The 21,625-nt window shown below is 46.5% G+C and overlaps 1 protein-coding gene across 7 annotated transcripts in view; it reads left to right on the forward strand.

The window, feature by feature from the left end:
- LOC107998399 (agrin) overlaps positions 1-21,625 on the forward strand; it is a 326,392-nt gene that overhangs the window by 10,625 nt on the left and 294,142 nt on the right. For 2 of the 7 annotated variants that reach the window (XM_062083426.1, XM_062083424.1), the window contains exon 1: positions 18,111-18,529. The exons of the other annotated variants lie outside the window; for them this stretch is intronic. The gene's annotated coding sequence lies outside the window, so the exon portion shown is untranslated. Of the gene's footprint in view, positions 1-18,110; positions 18,530-21,625 lie in introns of those variants that run through there. 7 annotated transcript variants of the gene reach the window in all.

Consider the following 21,625-nt stretch of genomic DNA (forward strand, 5'->3'; position numbering starts at 1 on the left):
CGGCTAAACGTTTCCTCTGTCCGAGACCCTTCCCACCGATATACCGGTTGTCGCGACTTATATAGCCAAGTGTCGACACGCAACGAACTGGCCGCCACCGATTCGTTCACGCGTTTCTAACGTCATTACGCGATACGTTTCGTCGGAGCAAATTTGTCCGACGAAAAATCAGCTTAGTTCCCTCGTTTCATTCGTACTCGAATTTCAGAAAACATTTCGCCACGATTTCGCGAAACGTTGCAAGAGGATGTTGCGCAACGTGGAAAGGGGAATTGGAATTTAGAAAACTGCGCGAAAGCGCGCGTTGGAGAGTCGGAGAGGCGTGGACGAGGCGAACGGTTGAGCAACCATTACCAATATTTGAACAAATTTTCGAATGTTCGACGATCAACTTCGATTCCTCGCTCGTTCCTTCTCTCGAAACGTGGTCGTTTCCTCGCGATTAAAGGCAATTAGGAATAAGTGCTCACTTACGACGAGCCAGCCAGCCGATGGTAGTCGTCTGGTAGCCGAGACATTCCTTTCGTTGGAATTCGTCGACCGCGCGAGTGGTCGTCGCGACTGATTTATCGTTATACGGAATATATAATCCAAGGAACCAACTCTCCCCCTTCCCCGACAAATTTAACCACACCCCACCACGCCTCCCCGCGTGCTTGTTTAACCTCTTTCCTCCCTCGTTTGATCGTCCGCCAATTTTCTCTGTCCACGCCACACAGGTATAATAATAACGGCTCTTTCTTTTGCCACGTTCACGCTCTCCTTTCTCCTCCTCCTCGATCCTTTATTCCCCCCCGAGTCTCCAGCTGTTTGCCCGCGACTCGGCCCTCGAGTTTGTGTGCCGGGACGGCGTCATTAAAATGGCGGAGCCGTGTCGAGAGAAGAAAAACCATTCGGCTACCCATTTTCGATCCTTTATTCGATCTCGGCGTTCCCACGATCCTGGCCATCTTTTCTTCTCAACCGTTCCATCGCTCGAATCGCGAATTAATAACACGACCGTTTTCGAATTCGAATAATTATTTTCTGCGGTCGAGGAGAGGCTCGAATCGAGGTGGTTGGGTGGCGGTGCCTTCTTCTCCGTTCTTCTTTTTCTTCCTCTTCTTCGTAGGAGCGGTCATTAATTATTATACCGGACAGAGGAGGAAGAAGGGGAGGCGCGGCAGAAGTAGGAGTGGGTGGAGAAAAAGAGAACTGGCGGCGAGGGAGGTGAATAGAAACGGAAAAAAAAAAAGATAAATAAATAACCAAGAGCGGATGTTAACGGACGACCGTAAAAATATGCGAGGACAGATTTAGGCATTGGATCCCTTTGAAGAGCTCGCCTTCCAAGATTTTTACCGGGTTGGGATGGACGAGCGTGCAATCGAGGCGACACGTTTCGATCAAGAGATTTGGAACCGTTGGAAAATAATTAAACGTTTCACGGGATCCACAACAGCATGGTTTCTTTCTTTCTTTCTTTTTCTTTCGACCCTCTCTTTCCTGCGGGATGTTTCAACAATGCAAATATATCCGAGATTGATATTTTGACACACGCGGTGTCGTGGATCTTATTATCTCCGATTCCTCTCCTCTCCTCACCAGGAAGAGGCTGCTTATTAGGATCGCCGAAGAATGTTGATCGGTGTTTCTTCTCGTCGTGTCGTTCAATTTCCTGCATCGTACAAGGGCAGGAAGACGACAATTCCCTGCCAGTGTCATCGATAGAGGTTGCCTCGATGATACTGGCATCGAGCTGTCGGTCAGCCAGCCACATTCGAATACACCTCCGTATTCACGTACGGGTCGGGCGAGAAACGGAACGCTTGGTATCTCGATTTCCTGGGCTGATGGATCGACAGGTGAATAAACGGATTGCAAATAGTCCGCAACGAAATTATCGACGAATCCGACGTCCACGGTGGCCAACGGTATCGGCGAAAACCATCGACAAGAGGGCCCACCTCCCTTTCATGAAGAGATCACGCGAAGAAACCAGTCGACCGAGCCGAATCGCTACCATTTCTTCTTCCTTTTCCTCTTCCCCTCTCTCTCTATCTTTCTCCTCTCTGCACACGTGTTTACCAATATGTCCGTTCGATTTATTTTCAAGTAGCCTCCCTCCCTCTCTCTCTCTCTCCGTGGCGCGTTCGAGGAGCGTTGATTAACGACGATAACGCAAGAGTGAAGAGATGACTCTCGCCGTGACTACTTTTTTATTTTCATCGAATAATAATGGAAAAAACGAGCGCACGGATCTCGTCGTCCAAATCGAACTAAGTGAATTTCAACGTGGAAATGGAGGATCTATCGGGCGCGAGAGAGAGAGGGACGAGCAGAAAAACCGCGACGGGAATATTTTAAAGACGGGGGACACTTTTAAAACGCTCGCTTTTAAAGCCTTATCGTTCTAATAGGACGCGTAAGGCGGTCGTTTAACGCTCCAAGGCCGAGAACTTTCGAGATAAGGGAGATTTCGTGCTCGCCACGAATTTTTGAATAATTAATCACGACCAAGGTTGAGTCGGAGAAAAGAAAAGGAAAAAAAGAAAGAAAGAAAGAAAGGAACGCAGTTAAAGTTCAATGGTAGCCATCTTCCATTTCGTTCCATTCGCGTGCCTCCTCCTCTTTCCCTTCTGGCTCGATAATGACGTGCCTTTCGACGACTCATTTCGCCGGGACGATGCACGCGAAAGAAGGAGAAAGGAGGGACAAAGGAGGAGCCACCAAGGACGAGCGAGGTCCTTTACACGTGGAACGGGACAATCTGCCCCGTATGCAAATGCAATTTCGCGCGCGCGCCCTCCTCCCTTGCGATTGGCAATATTTCGGGTGTAAGAAATGAGAGGCAATCTATATGTAAGTAAGCGGAGGCAAGAAACTATAACGCGGAGAAGAGATCCTTCTCTCCTCTCCTCTCCGTTCGGGGGAGCGGTGTAAAAGAGGAGCGGTGATCCGCGAGATAAGATCTCTGAGGGATCGGTAGCCGGCTTAGCAACGGATATAGATCACGGATATAATGGCAGTCGGAGCGGCGCTCCTCCTCTGCGTTCGATCGCTATCGACGGATCGTTTGTACTTTCAGTTCGATTTCTTTCCGCTCTCTGACGAACGGGATCGAAATCTCTCCTGTCAATTTCGATCGAGCTGCCGCCCTAATGCTCCATCGATATCGTAACGCGATTACGGGGTTGCGTGCTGCGATCGTGAGTGATGCGATAGCCTAAGCGCAGCCAACTCGCACCGAGTTTCGGGGAGTATTAAAAATATTCTTCTTCGATCGATCGGACGAAATTGGCGGCGGTCGTCCGTTCGGTTATTGCGACGTTCATTTGTCAGTTGAACTGTCGTTGAAGGACCTCCGACCTCCGACCAGGCGTCGATCAACTTCGATCCAGGGATTCGTGGCGATGATGCTTCCCTTCGGGCCGAGGTTTCTCGAGGGGAGGCCGTAACAAATCTCGAAACAAACGGTGGACCGGTAGATTCGCCATTTAAAATCACAGCGTGAACGACCCGTTGCGACCCGCTCGCTTAATTTGGAAATATGTCGAGCGATTAGAGGTCCCAGAGGGGGGTGGCTGTGCTTCCACGCACGCTGTACCCCATCCGACCCACCCTGTTCCGCAACGTCCCGTAATTTATACTTCTCGGGCTCTTTAAACGCGGGCTTAATAATGGGCTAAACCGCTTGTTAACCTTAAATCAGTTGTAAATCAACTTTATGGGGTAACTTGTGCCTACCTATTCCCCTCGAGGGGAATAGATTGGGACTCGACGGAACAACAACAGAGTTGCGAGGCAAGACTTCCTTAAGCTGCCAAGTCGGTTTCAAGATTGATCCGTGAAATTGGGGAAAAGTGAAAGAAAAAAGGAAAGAAAAGAAAAGAAAACGCCGAGATGTATTCCGAGGACGGGCTTAGGTTTAGTCGTTTATCGATGTCGGTGGAAAATTTTTCTCCTTCGTTTTCTCCTCGATTACTGCGGAATCTGGGACGCAGGAGGTAGGATTTCAACGATCTTGCTCGACCAGAAAGTGGCAACACAATTATGGGTCGATGACCGTATTATTCATGTCCTGTCTCACAGCCACGGACCTGTATTTAACTTATCTCATCTGCATAACCTCTTCCTCTAACCGCCACCTCGTTCGAAAATTTCACTCGCGGGGAGGATCGAAAAAAGACCACGGTCCCAACGCCATCACGCCTCGCGATCGTATTATAAATTCATCGAAAGTCGAAGGCTTTATTCGGCCGCGGTACGAATACTCGAAATACCCTCGAATATAAGTCGGCTGGAATAAATCCAGTCGAGTCGATCGTCGCCTCGTGTCGAAGGAAAACGAAGGCGTTAAGCGAAAGCACGCCGATGAAGCAACGCGACCTCGCGCATTCCACGCGAAACACAACGTAACGTTCGATCATCGTCGCCTCTTTTAAACTCAAAACCTCTCCTCCTCTTCTCTCCCGTGCTTCTCAACAATAAGCTCGTGTACAAAATGTCCTGCACGCTTCCAAGTAGGTAAAATGTTACTCGAAAAGGTGAACCGAGCCTCCGATTCGCTTCGTCTTCCCTCTCTCGTCGTACGTCAGCCGGGAGCGGCTAGTTAGCCTATCCCGTTGGCCTCGATCTGTGGCCGAAGCGTCGCCGATAAATTCCCCCGTATTCGTAATAGGGGGAATAGGCGCAGGTATCGCAACGGGGGTATCTGAATGCGATCGCGCGCCGCGCCATAAATGGAGGGTCCGCGTATGAGGAACCGATGTCGGCGCCAGCCGGCTATTACAACTTGTACAAGCGGCATCCAGCTAAGGGAGGGGGAGCCCCGTTCTTTCTTGCTGTTGGCCACGTTTTAGAACCCGCGCCTCTTTCATTACGTATCGCGTCGTGCGTTATTACGCGCTTCCACGTAACTATAAAGAAGCGATCGCGTAACCCGGCTCTTTCGTCCTTTCCCCCGCGCCATTTCACGAATCACGCGCAACTTTCGCACGCCTCGTTGCGTCCGCGAGGATCAGCGTCCGCGGTTTCCGCGGGTAATTGATGAGAAGGAGTCCGAGCGGATGCGCGATTAAAAGAGGCGGAGGAGGAGGGATGCGATTATATCCACGGCAGGCGTCAAACCGCCGTGGTGGAATTCGTTTTGTTGCTTCTAATCCCCCGTCGAGATTTACGCCTTTAACGCCTTTAACGTGAAAGCCTGGAAATGGGCGAAATGGAATTTCACGCGCCGCTTTATCGGATGGTGTCGATTCTTTCAACACCATCGGTTGAAAAAAGGGGTTCGCTGTTAAAGGTGGCTCGACGTCGGTAATCGAATACGGGATCCGAAAAGTGCCGTCCATCCGCGGCAGCGAGCGTGGAATGAGCGAGGGATCGATTTTTTCCACTTTTTTTTTCCGTTGGAAAGTCGTCAATGGTTGAAAATTATGGTTATTAAAAGTATTTATATCGTAGGCGATAAAACGGGCGCGGAAAATAGCATTTTCGTAACGGAAAATGTAACGATATTTAATTAACCATATCGCCATGTTGTTGGATGGTGACCGGTTCGGGAAATATTGCCAGGATCGGCCATTGCTTCCACTCCTTCGTCCGTTGGATGACGTTGTCGAGTGGTCTCGATTGTGTGTTTTTAATAGAAGTAATTAAGAGAGGGATCCCGAGTATCGGAATATGTTCGATCCTTGGAAAGAATTCAATTACACGAACGTTCGCTAATTATCGACCGGTCTTATACCCAAAGGGTTCGCGTCTTCCACTCTTCCCCTCCACTCTCCGTTTCCGCTTAACAACGATACCGAGCTCCGTTACGATCACGGCTGCTACACGGCCCCTCTTGCGACCACCAATAATAGCGCTTCTCGGTTTCGACTTACTCCGTTTCGACAGCTCGTCATTGCTCCCGCAATTAGCGCGACGGGGATCCTCGGAGAAAAAAACTCCCCTAATATCGCATCCGTCCATCAATTATCCTTTATATTCGTCCCTGTTCAACTGCTCGTTCCGATTCATTCTATCTTTCTCCGCCCCACAATTCCACTGCACGTTCCACGGAAAAGGCAACACGCGATAAAGGAGAAGACGCTCGGCTTCGAGCGAATATAGAGTTGCCTCGAATTTCGTTCTCCTCTCGATTAATTGTATAAAAAGACCAGGGGGGCGGGGAAGGACGGAGCAGGGGAAAGGCATAAAGATAACGCGACACCAGGACGCGTTTCGTTTAATCCCTCCGCGAGGACGATCGTCGTTAACCCCCTCCTCCTCGGCTCGGTTCAGAATCGCTCTTAAAAATTCCCATCGGCGAGATTATCGCGCGCGATCTCGTCGCGGCGAGGCGACAACGTAATCGGCAAACCGGCGGGATGCTACCGCCGTTCGAAATTGGCCGTCTCGCAATTAACGGATGCGTATCCACCAGATCCTTCTCCCTCCCCACCGCTCGTGTTTGTTCGGGGCAGAAAAATCGGCCGAAAAATTCCGGGCCACGCGTATCGCGCTTGCGCGCCGGGTAATAAATCTTGGGAGACGGGGACAGAAATCGTTGGGTTTACGATTCCTCTTCTCTTCGGGGCCCATTTATCTACTCGTTAGCTCGACCCACCCACGCTTCTTAACATCTTATGAATTCTATGAGTAAAATGTGTATCGAGAACGCCGTCAATTCCTCCGGTGAATCCAATTCGGCGATAACCGATATCCGTGGTGCCTCTATGTAAATGAGGGGGCGCGCAATTAACCGGGGAGAGGGGACAAGGTGAGAGGAACGCCATTTTTTGGACACGGTTTTTTGAACATCTCCGATTCCTCCTTTCTTTTTCTTCTCCAATCTGCTTATCGCGGAGATCTGCGGTGTTTCGGATGCTTCGTGAATAACCCGCCTATTCTAAACATCGAGCGAAATGCTTCCATCTCCTTCGATCGAGAAGAAAAGAAAAGGTTCCGCATTCTGCGCTCGAAGCGATTAAAATCCTGCTAAAAGAAGCCGCGTTTCAACATCGTCCGCGTTGGTCATCGCACGAAACAACGAATCGAACGTTCTCCCGGGATAACCCTCTCTATTCGAGACACGCGCTCGAGATCGTAGGGCTACTTCAATCGAAATAATCGCGAATAAACACGGGGAATACAGAGACGTTGGCGTAGCCAACTCGTGAATAGGCCAATTACCGCACGATTGTCTTTACACGCACACGTCAAATGTCGTTATCGCGCCGGTAATTGCGAACTGTTCGCGGACAAGTCGCAGATGCTCTCGCGTAATTAAGACTTCGCTCACGATTACGGTTCTCGCCCCATCTCTCCCCTCTGGATTCCTCGCGTGGATAAAGCAGCGTGTATAATAATACTTTAAACAATGGAACGTGTCCCCCTTACGCGTTTTTATGGCTCGACTCGTGCTCGATCGCGCACGAGAGCGTTAAAACGGGAAGGATCGCGGGCAGGGGCCGGTATCTGTAACAGATCGGATGGAAATGGAAGCTGCGGTGCGGAGGCGAGAGCGCGGAGGCGGCGGGTTAAAGGTGGTGGCGCGCCCCCTCGATTTCACGTGGCGCAGAGTCACGGCGTGACATCGCGATCGGTTGTCGACCGTGAACGGTGCTCGAGCACGGCGGCCGCTTGATCCGAATGCCGAGTGTGCAAATATTGACGCACGGCCCCGAATGGGTGCTCGAGCGGCGCGGCAGGAAAAATCGCTCGAGTGGATTCGCGCGTAGAGTAGGAAAGATTGCGCGTCGATCTTGCGAGGACGAGCCTATCGATCTGTCGCGCTCCTTCCATCGAATTCCGTTCCCCTCCAATCGAATTCAACAAAGCCGAGGGTAAGAAAACACGAGGGGCCTCGATGGAAAATCCTCGACGCACCTTTCCTCGGCGCAGCGGGGATCTCGGAAAGGCGCGAATTATATTTATTTCGATGGAACGCGGCGGAATGCAAATACGGACGGTCGGTGAAGGGGAAAATCTTCTATCCGCCTCGCGACACTGAAGTAGACTATCGTTTCGTGACCGAGTGGCTGTTTACTCAGGAGGCGAGTTCGTGGTTAAACACTCGACCAATGGCGGAGCATTAACGCGCGCTTTACCCGGCAGATGTCCGTTCAACGCCTCGCGATGGGAGGAAGACGTAATCCCACTTCCATAAATTTCAATCCCGCCGCCTATCGACCGTGTCGACCCGCGAACAATACTCAACAATCGCCCATCTTTTCCATCCAACCGATGATGTCTCAATAGGGACGTCTCTATTCCGAGCAAGCAACGTCCGCCGAATTTTATTCGGCCCAACGATTCAAAGATTTCGCGTTTATCGTCTCGATAATAAACCCGAGTCCGTTAAGCGCGGATTCTAAAAATAACCGATGGATGCGAGGATTTATAAAAGAAATTAATTCATTCCCGAAAACTCGATCGTAAAGAGATTTCGAGGAGCTGGAAGAGTTTACAGTCTCGTAAGGAACGTTATATCCCGACGAACGAGCGACTGTCGTACCTACTAAAAGAGCGGCTGTCGCGGTTTTTTTCCACCCGTAACGACTCGCCGCGAACAAAACTCGCCGCGATCCGGCCGAAACATTGTAATTCAAAGATTCTTTCTTCCACCGGGGGGAGGAAGAGGGAGGAGAGGTGCAAATTTCGCGTCAGAAGAGGAAGAAGAAGAAGAAGAAGAAGAAGAAGAAGAAGGAGAAGGAGAAGGAGAAGAAGAGGGACGGAAAATATAATACGTGGTAGTCGGGCAATGGAACAGGTTTCCACACGCGTGTCATAAAAATATATCCACGTTGGGCCCGGGATCGGTGACTAATGGCGGGGGATCCGGGGGTTGCTTTTATCCTTTTACGGCGAAAAGCCGGAGTAAAAAATCGTGTACCCGCCGGGGATTAAAGGTCCTTACGTGCCCTAATAGCCCGTAATTGAAAGGGGTCTACGTGGTAGGGAAGATTCTTACTCGACATCTTTATGCGGCGTAACGCGACGCGGCGAGGCGTCCTTCCCTCCTGATTCCCTCCTTTTCCGAAATAACGTTCGTTCGAGCCGGGAATCGGAGGCGAGGGAAAGGCGAGATATATATGTAAATGAAGAAAATCGAAGGATGAAGAGAGAGAGAGAGAGGATTAAACTCTATCGATGGCGGCCACCGATCGTTGCGTTTAATCTCCTGATTATAAGTTGCCGTTAATTTGACGAGCAGTAAATCAATTCGCTCGTTGCGGCCAGGGGAAGCGGACGGAGGGAGGAAGAAGCGAAGAATGATTCCGCGAATAAATCTTGCCGCCACCGTGCGCTCAAAGCCCACCGTTCATTCTGATTTATGAATCGATCGTTATCACTTTCGAGATTTACGCGGGAGAGGGGGAGAGAGAGAGAGAGAGGAAGGAGCGACGGATCGAAAGCTTCGAATTCGTCAACTTCTTTCCCGACCGTGAAACGTGATCGGGGAAACGAGCGTGTTCCCGAGAGTTGTGAGTCACTGGCCGTTCTTCACTGGCGTATCATTCATTCGACCACTCGAGAGATACGCTCTCGAAAGGAGGCTCTGTCTCTGTGAAATTTGCCTCCGGCCGTGTTAACACGCGAAGGGACCATTACTTCTCGAAACGCCGAGAAACGCGAAATTTCTTTCAGAGAAAACGATCCCAAGATATTATTAATGGATGATTCCTCTCGTCTCCCATTCGTCTCGTCCGGGTATCTCTCGATCATCGGTTTACGTTTGCATCGGCTCCTCTCGTTAGATTAGAAATGTCAGAAGAGGAGAATTGGGTGTTCCACGAACGAATGTTCTTCCGTATAACGATTCGTACAAACACGAGGTTTCGAGCTTGTTAATCAGCAAAGTGAAACGGTATCCTTAAGAATTCTTCTCGCGCCTTCTAATTCGAACGAAGAGACTCCGGAGTTAACCGAGTGGCAAAGTCGGGGAAGATCCCGGTGAGAAACACGTTTTAGAAAACGTGCGGGCCGGCGATCTGGTATTAATGGGTATATCTTTTACGATCTGTTAATTTCAGTAGGATCTTAAACCCCGGCCATCTCCTCCTGTATTAACATATTAAACAGGGGGATCGCCGTTGATCTCGCCGCTGATCCGCGATTCCGCTCAATCAGCTTTTATATGTAAAATTCATTACCAGAAATGAACGCGCGAGCTAATAAGAGCGCATTCCCAATAACGAAATTGCGTATACGCCGTGTTCGCCCTCCATCTAAACGCATGCGGCTGCCGTACCTGTTTGCAATCGTTTCGACGATAGTGAGTGGCCGGTGCGAACGGAAAAACGGCGATTATCGCGAAGAGGAAGATGATTATTCTTTTTCGTAATGATAAACTGGAAACTTAAGCTGGGAGGGGAGAAGCAGGTGCATCCTTGGAAGGGATCGGCTGGTCGGAAGCCGACAAAAGCGGTTGCTATCGCTATTATTGCCTCCATTAGTCGTTAATATATGCAAAATATCCTTATTATGTCGGGGCGGCGAGAGAAGCGCGCGCTTCCAAGGCGCGCATACGCGATACGAATCTGTCCGCTGAGCATCCGCGGCCGATTCCCTATCACCGGACCCGCGTCAACCTTGATCGAGTTAACGCTCGTCTCCTCTAATTATTTCGTGCCCGCCGAGCTCGCCGCTTATCTCCTCTATTCCCATTCGCGCCCCCGATAATTTAACGAGCCGATTCCGTTTCCCAACGCGTCTCCATTTAATTTCCCCTCCCTTTATCATCCGGATTATCCGCGCTTCGAGAACTCGGCCGCGACGCTCTCCTTTCCTTCACGCACCGCCGTAATAATTTCTCCTTATCTCGAGGGGTTTCCGGGGGGTAAGGGATGGATAGATGGATGGATAGATAGGGAAGATCGATCGACGGAGTTAAAGGCGACGAGTTCACCAAGATCGAGGTTGAGCCTCGCCTTTTAATCCTCACACGGATTGTTCCATATGTATATATATATCTCGAAGGAAGAACGAAAGGAGATGGGCACGCGCTGACCGCGTCTCCACCGCGTTACGCGCGTTTACGACTTAATTAATGGCGTGTGGAATACAGCCAGATAGCGGGAGTAATAAAACGAAATTAGGAACGAGTATATTATCGCTGCCCCTCTACGCTACCCGATTCCACCGATCGTTAACTTTACAACGCGACGCAAGAATTACACGATTTATCGCGCATTACCATATATATATATATATACGTTTCCGTAAATATACGTAGATGTCGTAATCGGTGGAAAGGAATTTCGTGGACGTTATTATTTGGAAATCCTCCCTAAATCTTGTTATTGCGCGGGTGCAGTTCGTGAGGGGCGGGAATTCGGGAGTGTCCCGCGGCGCGGCACAAACGCGCGAGATAGGAGGACGGGAGCCGGTGAATAGAATTTGATTTCGTGGTGGTACGCGAGTAGTCGAGGGGGATTCCACGCATCGTTGGGAAAAATTACGACCTCCTCCTGGTTCAGGGCGTGCGAGAAGGAATTACGATCGGCTCACCTCGAAGCGCGGAAACGGACACCGGGATATTTGTGACCGAGCCACTGTCCTCCTACGTGCCACCGTTCCAACCAATGTCTTCCTCGCGCCCGCCATTAACGCGCTCCACGCTTCGATGCGGTAGATCGAAACATCCTTCCCTCTCTCTTTGTCTCTTAGCTTCGATCGTTTCCTCATCCGTTGCACGGGCGATCGAGCGGGATCGTAAAATATCCTCTCGTGATATATCGATGATACATCTCCGGACGTGATTCGTTTCATCCGATTGTTCTTAATAGATTCGTCTTGTTTCGTAGGTCGAAGAAGAAAAATCGGTCGGAAGGAGAGGAGGGAATGATTGAATCGTCGAAATATTAATAAGAAGGAGAGGAAGAGCGCGGGGTAATCGACTTTGTGTCAATTTGACGATCGTATCGAGAACTTACGAGCTTCTCTTGTTATCGGAATCCTTTAAGCTACTAGATTTTCTCGTAAAGCCGATTCCGTTTATCGATTCGCCGCGCGGTGGTCCCCGGTTTATGATCAATAGCGAGTAACGCATCGGGAGTATAACTTTGCATTTATTATACGCGCGTTGCCCCGAACACTGCTGTAACTTTCTATATAAGGCGGTTCGTAAAAGCTGGCCAGCGATACTCGTTCCGACGTTTAAGGTTTCGAAAGCCTATTGACATAACGGCGAATACGAATCCCTGTTGACCTTAAAAGGAACGCCGCGGCTTGTTTCAAATTCTGTCTTAAATTTTGTCTTCTAACTACTTCACCGACATCTCGCGGTAAAATTAACCAACTATTCCGTACCAAGTATCGTTCGAATCGGTTTCCCACTCTCCGCCCTTTCTTCTTTCTTTCTTTTCGCCTCGGGATGAATTTTTCGCGCGAAATCCAGCCCGACGTATCCTTCGTGGAACGAAAGAGAGAAGATAACCCTCGGTTTCAAATTTTGTCTCGATCCCGACTACTTCACCGACATCTCGCGGTAGAATTGGCCAACTATTCAAGCATCGTTCGAATCGGTTCCCCACTCCATCTCCCTTTCTTTCCTTTCGATTTTTCGGAACGGATCGAAATTGATGGCATTGAAGAATTTTTCGCGCGAAATCAGAGCCGTGCGATGTGATCGTTCGTACGAACGAAAGCGAGAAAGAGAAGGCAAAGGAGGGGGAAGAAAGAGTGGAACGGGTAGCGAAGTTGGTATGTGGTCGGAAGGAGAGGGGGAGGGGGAGAAAAAGGCGAGCGGAGAAGGCTATCTACCGACCGTGCGCGGCTCGCCCTCGCAAATCACACCGGTGTACGCATTGAAATGCGAAATGGTGCAGACCGCCCAGCTACCATAACTCCGATTAGTTAAGACGCGCTTCGGCGATGTAATGCATGTGCGGCCCGACCGGGCAACACGTGTTACACCCTGTGTCGTCACATATTTACGAGGGCAACGCAACGTTTGCCGTGGTAATTCGAGACGCTTCCAATCCTCCTTTCTTTTTTTTCCCCCTCCCCGGCCCCGAGGCGTTCGCCGTTTAATTAATCGCAGTTTCCATTTAATATACGACAAATATTTACATACATATCGTAAACCACTCATCGTAACAATTCTCTCCCGGTTCTCAGACGGTTGTTCTCACGATTATCATCATCCTTCTCTTCCTCAATTGCACGCTAGTTACGGATCGAATCTTTGACGATCCGTTAACGCATTTGAAGAACGGGGTGCGAGGAAACCTCAACGGGGTCCTCTGTTTCAATGTGACAATGGGCAATTGGACGGTTGGGACGAGCGGGAGTCGGAATGAAATTTCGAGACATTTTTCATGGCGTGTTATAACTACGCTCTCGTGCAGTCTCTCATCTTCTGCGGCTCGTACGCCTCCTACCTTGCCGCTTTTAATGTTCCGTAATTGCTTTCCGTTTGCGGCCTGCGGCGAAATATATCATACCGCGCTCAAAGTCCCAGTGGTTCGTCCGCTTCACGAATCTTCAGCAATGACCAGCCTTTAAATGATTTTTCACTCTTGCCTGAGAAAAAGAAGGAGAAGAATAAGAAGAAGGAGAAATTTAAATTCGAATTCCGCTATCCGAAATGCTTAATTTCGAGAACGAGTTATCGAGTTTCACCACTCCTCGATAACGTAACGTTTCTTAGCGAACGTGTCTTTATACCCGTGGCGAAAATGTTTGTTCGCGAAACGTGGTTCCTCTCCCCCTGTGTCGTTATCTAAAAAAAGAAAAAGAAAAAGAGAAAACTCGTATCGTTTCTTCTCTCTCTCTCTCTCTCTCCTTTTCTCTCCCTCTCGCCAGATAACATAATTTCGCCAGAAGTTAGATCGTATTGACGGCAAAAATTTCCACAATCTACCCCATAAATTTGGCTCGCCTCACCCTTACCCTCGATCCTGTCATCCGTGGCTTGTAGCTACACGCGGGGGACACGCGGGTTTATCAAAATATTTCGTGGATTCCTCTCGCCTTATCTCTGCCCAGGTTATCCAGGTTTCACGGGACAACGGGCGGGAAAGATAAAGGGGTGGAGGGGGTTTTTCCCGGTATAAAGATTCCACACCGGCCGGGTTGCCGTGTTTGGGAGGCGGTCGAAAATGTGGGTTGCCGCGGCGATACTTACGGCGCATGGCGCGTTCATAAGCACGCGTGGTCGTTGTCGAATTGTCTCCGGTCAGAGATAAAAAGTTGATATGTATACGCTCCGCTCGACGAGGGGGGACGGGAGATAAAAGGGACCTGGGACGAACCCCCGTTCAGGCTTAAATTGGTTTTTTACAAATTTATCACCTGACACCTTCCTTCCCCCTTTCCTTCCCCGAAAACTACTTGTTGCTACTCACCTAGGATAGAATAATTTCTTTCTATCTCGTGCGATAGGATGCGATTTAGAAATCTTTGGAAATTAGGAATTTTCAACGGACTCGATGCATTCTGTTCGGTTTCTATTCTATTAAGAACGGATGTCTTCGTCGATTGTACGAGACGGATGATCGCGGATTTGCTTTTAGGCGAGGCTCGTTTACGGGAGATTTGCTCGGCCGATCGATAAAGTTATTCCGTAACTGGTTCTCCGTCAGATTGATCCTTGTGGAGAGGGAGGGTTCGTATCCTGGCCGAGCAACTTGGAACCAAATTTGGCGACGCATTTGCACGCGAAGCGAGGAGTATGCGCGAGGCGAGCGCGTGCAAGATTCGTGGAAAGATGAGGGGATAGGAAGAAGACGAGGCGGGGAAGAAAATCGGGAGGAGGAAGAGGAGTGCACAGAATAGACGGTGGTAAGAACGGTAGGCATAAATATCGTCCACGCCCAACCGTTCGAATTCGCAGCCTTTTCCTCTGCAATTCTCCCCTTCCATCGGCGATTCTTCCTTTCAACCGGCAGAAGAACCGTCGACCACCACCACACGTGTCACCGGTTGGCCCATCTCCCGCGAGATCGTGATCGCCACCATCGCCGCCCGACCAGAGCGATCGCCATCGCTGCGAGAACTGAAATGAAACGAGAGGGAAACGATAACGCCTCGATGGAGCGACGTGAACGTGAACGTCCAAGATGACAGGGGGGAAAAGAGAAAGGTGGTTTTCTCTCGGAGGCGAAAGACAAAAATCGGGGAGGGGGAAGAGGAGGGAGGCGAGGGACGAGCGCTCCTTCCAGTTTGGCGTGGTCCTATTGAAAGGCGAAGGTAAATTTACAGCTCGGGTGGGAAGGGTGAAAATTTACTACTGGTCGTGGAATGGTCCACGTCTACGGGGGCCGCGAGCCGAGCAACGGACGGTAAAACTTCGCCGAAAATCGAATAATGACGGTCCACTGCGATGCGGCCGAGAAACAGCCCGGTCCGTATTAAGTGAATAAATAATCGTTCGCGGTGCCAAACCGAAACGCCGATAGAACCCCGCCACGCCGAGCATAAGGGAAGAAATTTATTTAAATTTTTACTACCCTATAAATAAGGGCTCCGGTATTGTACGGATCGTTACTGCTCGATCGGCGCCGGGGATCGACGTGGGATCCGTACACGCGCGCCAGCTAACCCGTCGCCAACCCGATGTGCGCGTATACGAGGATTATGACGTTCCGTTTAACAATCATATGGGAATAGATTTTAGACCCACGCGTGCTATGCACGAACACGTCTTACGGATAGATTTTCACCAACCAGAATGCCAACGTTCTAGAAGAACTTTAATAAATACTCGCGATATCTTTCGTTATCGCGTACGTAATACCCGCAGGGGATTTCTATATTCGTTGCTTTTATACCTTGGCTTTCGATATAGTAGTTATGTAAGGAATAAAGTAAACACTAAGTGTGCCAATGATAGAGCGATTTGGAGCCGGTAAGTTTTTTTCATGTATAACGACCGAAGATCGTTTCGAATATTGAGCGAGAGATTACGTATGGCTAAGATCTTTCGCATAAAGGTCACGTTGTAAATTTATCGATTCGAAATCGCGCATATTTAACGACCTCTAATAAATCCTAAGACACGAAACACGCCATAATTCACGCCTGTCGCGCTGTTTGTCTTCGAGTTAATTACTTTTTTCTCTCTTTTTTTCAAATATCGCGTCAGATTTTCATCGGTGGAAGTTTTTTCATCGTTTAAAGCATTGCGCAAAACATGCGTGAATCAGGCGTCGAAATCGATCGGTCGGATATTTCTTCTACTTCTAGAATCACCGGTTAGATCGATATCGGGGATGTATCCGATACGGCGGGGCGTATATACAGCATCGATTACCTAATTGGGTAAAAGTTAAACGCGAGTGGAAAGATCACGCGATGTCCCGGAGATCTTAACGATCGAGTCGCTAACGAGATAGGCCAGTTCTAGGTAGTGGCGCGTTAACGATGGGCCCCCACCGTCCGAAATATTTTATATCCGAGATACCTTCCCGTAGCGGATCCACCATTAATTTCCGAGGCACCGTCGTTTCGCGCCTAATAAATGTTCCCTTGAAAGAGTTTTGGGATCGTCAACGCGCAGTCGATTCGATAATTTACTATTTTAGCCGCCGTAAATAAGCGCATCGGGTTTATAGGAGACCGATCTTGGCCGAGGATGCTCGCGGTGCTCGAAAGGATTATTGTAAAATAAGCAGAGGAATAAAAATAACAACCGATTACATTATCGGCCCCTTTCGTCCAATTTTCATCGTTCTTCCCTTCTTTCGCCATTTCTTCTTCCTTTTTCCTTACTCTTCTTCTTTCGTCTCCTCCTCCCTTTTTTTTATCCGTGGAAACAAAAGTCTAAGGCGGCGTAAAGGATGGTCCCACGATATCGTGTTCGTTAGAACGGTTGACGGTGAAAATGGTAATAAAATGTACGCTGGATTTGTTCGTGGTTTGCGACAAATTTACGGGCAGATCGGTCGTAAAATATAAGGCTTACGGATTCGATATAAAGAACGATAATTTTCGATTTAGATTCCGTTCGGTGAAATACGCGAAGCATTACGTGTAAAAGCTTTCATTAATAATCGTCATAAGATCGTTTTTCCAATACTAAATTTACGAGGACGATTGATTTCGTTTGGAAACGGATATGTATCGAAAAACAGATTGAATACGATTTTTGACAGATTGACAATTTTAATAAAATGCAAATAAAATTTTATTTTTTATAATCATAATTTTATGCATCGTTCTTCAAGTTTTTTATACTTACAATCATTTTTTTTCGATGGTTGTCGATGGTCATTAAAATCTAATGCGTTTAATGAATCATACTCACAGATCTTCAGTCCATTTCATCAAATATTTGCGAACCGTTATTCGACGGCTTATAACCGTATTACTGGTTGAAGTTTATTATCCTTTAATTATGTCGCCCACAACGGCAACCGTAAATTTGAAGTTGCAGATCTGGTCGTAACCTGGATAAACGTTTTTAACGAGTAAATCTGACCATACTGGTTTCTGAAAACCGCTTAATAAATGAATCACATTGCCGTTCGATGTTCATTTATTTCTCGTTTAATCTTTACGAGCCTTGACGAGAGTTTATCTGAAATAGTTGAAGTATTATCGGTTGGGAAGCGACTCGTTGATTCGTTATTATGAAATGGAGAACTCGATTATCTTCGGATGTTGAATTTCTCGCAAGACGCGATTCTCTTCGTGGACTTTCGTAAGTATCCACTGTCCGTAACGTAGCGGTCTTCAGGCGGTAATGCAGTTGGCCTCTTTGCCACCAATGGGATAACGAGAATCTCACGCGAATTTTTATTCTGTTTTTTATCCTTACGAAAAAGATCATCTTTTTAAAAAGATGATACATTTCAGAAAATTTAAGAAAACAGATTTATAGAAAAACAATTAACACTTTTATTTTCTAACCTCAAATTCGTTAAATAACAAATTATAAATAATAATTACCACTAAAGAAAAAGAAATATAAAAAAAGATAAAATAAAATAAAATAAAATAAATTAAATGATTATTCTTCGTTTTATTCTCACTTATTCGATTTAATTTAAAATTTTTTTAACAACAAACGAGTATATATTATGCACGATGATGTATTTTCGATGAACATGCATCAACTGGTCGATACTATCGATATTATCGATAGTTGCGCGTCACGTGACCAGTATCACGTGCGATTTAATTTCGATAATCGAAACTTCAATAGTACTTCGGAACTTGTGACGCATGGCCGTTTGTCTTTCGTTCGAATCTTTTCAAATAAAAGAACATCGCGGTTCAATTTGTTTTATGCGTAGTTAAAGTGAGATATAACTTTGAAACGCGTAAATAAGTGACGATATTTAAGTAAGATATCTTGTGCTTCGGTGAAATAACATCGAATTGTCGTTAAAACGTATCGCGTCATCATGTCGCGTCGTGTATGATTTGTATCGTCGAGTCGTTGTATAGTCGTTGAAATTTCATTACGAATAATACTTTTTTTGCTAATGATTTATCGAAAAAATAATAGTGCATGTATATTTTCAAATGTGTTAAGTGTTTATTTGTAATTTAGCTGATGGGTTATGATACTATGGATGGATTAAGATATTCTGATGCTTCGAGAACTTTTTTCGAGGTAAGGTTAAGACGTTTAATTTTTTGCTATATTTTCGATAAATCAAATTTACTTCGATATTTATCAATATTTTAAGCGAATTGAATGAATTTCGATATTGAAATGTTTTATTGAACGAATATTCTATGTTTATGTCTGTTATTCGTATACGAATTGTTTCAATTAGCTTATTCACGTTCGTATCTCCATTATTTTTATTATATAAAGATTTTTATTAAACCAATGTTCCACGTTTATGCGTATTATTCATACATAGAGAGTTTCAGTCGATCATATTCACGTTCGTATTTTTATTTATTTACATTATAAAATACAACTAATTTTTAAAATTATTTTTTTAGAATCGTTAATATTTATTTATCTTATGTAACGATACAATTTTGTCACGATATCGTTAAAGATGATACAAAAGAATTAATTTATACGTATTGTATCTATATATATATATATATATATATATATATATATATATATTTCAAATAACTTTCAGCAAAGTTTTAGCAATTCTAATATCGCGTAGTGAAATTTTAACGAACTAAATCACTTTATATACACGTACATTTCTTCTTTAAAGTCTATCTTTTCCCACGATTTCTCTACGAATCTTTCATCCACGAATGAATTATAATCGAGGATACGATAATATCTCTCATTATCTTTCATCATCTTTTAATAAAAAGATTTCAACCGTTCAAATTCCAATTATAATTTTTTTTCTCGCGAAATCACAACGTTTCACAATTTCCATATTATTGTGCGTGGGCTCTGAGACGGAAAGAAGATGTTTAATCTGAACGCGTCAACCTTAATCCATCAAGCTTTTATGGCATATCCTATTCAAAGAGAAGGCAATATTCTTCGACGGAGCAGCGTGGCTTACACCACCGACGAGGAATAAAATTTCTGGCGGAATCAAGTATCTTGCGAGGAAAAGAGGTCCAATGTCTTGCGTTGGATCATCGATCACGACGCTCAGAAACCCTTTCTGGTCTCGTACACCACCCTCTCGCTCATTGTCAGACAATTTTTCTACCCCTTCTCTTCTTCTTTTCCCCGTAGCTGATTCTAGACAAGGTTGACGCTCGGAACGGATAACTCGATCATGATCAACTGTATAGATTTTTTTTTTTTTTTTTTTTTTAGAGAAAAAATATTATTTTGTCCGTAACGAAATTTCAGTTTTTCCCCAAATATCATGTATTTAATCGCAATACGTGAATTTTCATTTTTTGCGAAATATTTATGTGGCGAAACAGTTGGACATGGTTTATTCGTTGCTAATTTTTTATCGTATTGCAGTCACGTATGTGAATACATATTACAATTTTAAATGTAAATATAACAGCTTTTTCTAATTTACGTATTTTCCTGTTTTTTATTGCCTATTTCATAATATTCGCGTGTACACAATACTGTAGAAACATTGTAGATGCTACGAATCTATCGCATAGTTTATTCAACACTGATTCAACGATACTCCTTTCGTTGTATCACATCGTTTACCCACGATTTAACTGTCCGATGATAGAAAAAAGAAAGAAATCACGTTTCTTGTAACTGTTGTTTGCAACGATAAAGATCTTAACACGTTCGCGCAATTCGAACGTGGCAAATCATTGGACACGCATCGTGGAAAATCCGATACGGAGAACCTTTCATAATTTCTCGCGCCCCCCACATAAATTTCAATTATCGAGCTGAACCAAATACTGATAGAATCGATCGTGAATCGTGTACAACCTCGCGGTGTACTGCAAAGTACACCTCTCGCATCGAATTTTATCGAGTTTCATCACGCTTCTATCCCCCGCCCCCCTCTCTTTATTCTTACCCCTCGCTTTCCCCAATCCCGATATCTCTCTCTCTCTCTCTCCACTTTCCTCGATGTATTTCACGAAACAAACAGCAGATAGGAAATAAGATTTATAAGGTGGAACGATATAAAGTCTCTAAACCGGATAACCTGCTTATTTTCCTCGGTTTCGATTGATCACGGTACATACATACAAGCTGAAAAAAAAGAAAGAAAGAAAGAAAGAAAAAAAGTCGTCAGTCTCTGGCACACGTAGTCTCCCTTCCAATCCCAGAAATAACATCGTCCGTACCGCTACACACCCATTAAGTTTTTATTTCCTTCCAAAGGTATGCTCTCCCTCGCCGGTTGCGTATATAACTTCCACCCACTCTCTTCTCACCTCCGCCACCCTTGTCCCCGTCACCGTTCCTCGCTTCGTTCTTTTCTCTCCCTCGGTCGAGGAAGGACGAAGTCGCGTGATGGCATCCCCTACGCTCGGTAAATAAATTGCTTCGACCTTATCAGGAGTAATAGGAGCGCGCACGACACAGATTGGTCGGCGTCGGGCACGCGAATTAAAAGTTACTGCTCCACGCCTTGCGCCGCGTATCGCGAGGAAAAACCTCCGAGAGGGGCGCAACGGCCCCTTGTTTCATTTGCCCCCCCTTCCTCTCTCCTCGCCCCCTTGCAGACGAGATCGGTGTTTCGTTAAATTTAGAAAAAAAAGATCTCGGAAGAAATCTCGGAAGGATTTCTGGGGAGGAATCCTTACACTGGAGAGCATCGGTTTTTACCCACCCCTCCCTCGACACGTCGATCACCATTTCCTCGCGTTAGACAGCGACTCGCTCGAGAAATCTTTCTCCCCACCCAAGAGGAAATCGAGGCGGTCGCCTTTCGATATATTTTCCCCTTCGATCCTTTACCAACTCTCTTTACTTTCGGTAAAGTAAGCCTTTTCCATCTTCGGTTTATCTCTCTTTCTTATATTCTTTATTTTTTTCTTCTTCTTCTTGTCATTTCCCTATCCATACGTTCGAGAAACGAGGATCACGGCTAAAAATTTGTTCACGCCTCGCCTCGTGCGTTCGTTTCGTTTTCATCCGTTCGGTCTCGTTCTCGTCGTTTCTCGGTCAACTATCGCCAAAGAGGAAGAAGAAGAAGAAGAAGAAGGAAAAAAGGAGGCTGCATTTACTTCTGCCTGATTGATACGATTTTATTGGCTAGGTAAGATTTATCGACACGCTGTTTTGCATATGATTGATTCGCGTCGATTCTCTCGTTTCCTCGACGATACCGTG

This window comes from Apis cerana, linkage group LG12 (genome assembly GCF_029169275.1).
Source record: "Apis cerana isolate GH-2021 linkage group LG12, AcerK_1.0, whole genome shotgun sequence".
NCBI classification, from domain to species: Eukaryota; Metazoa; Arthropoda; class Insecta; order Hymenoptera; family Apidae; genus Apis; species Apis cerana.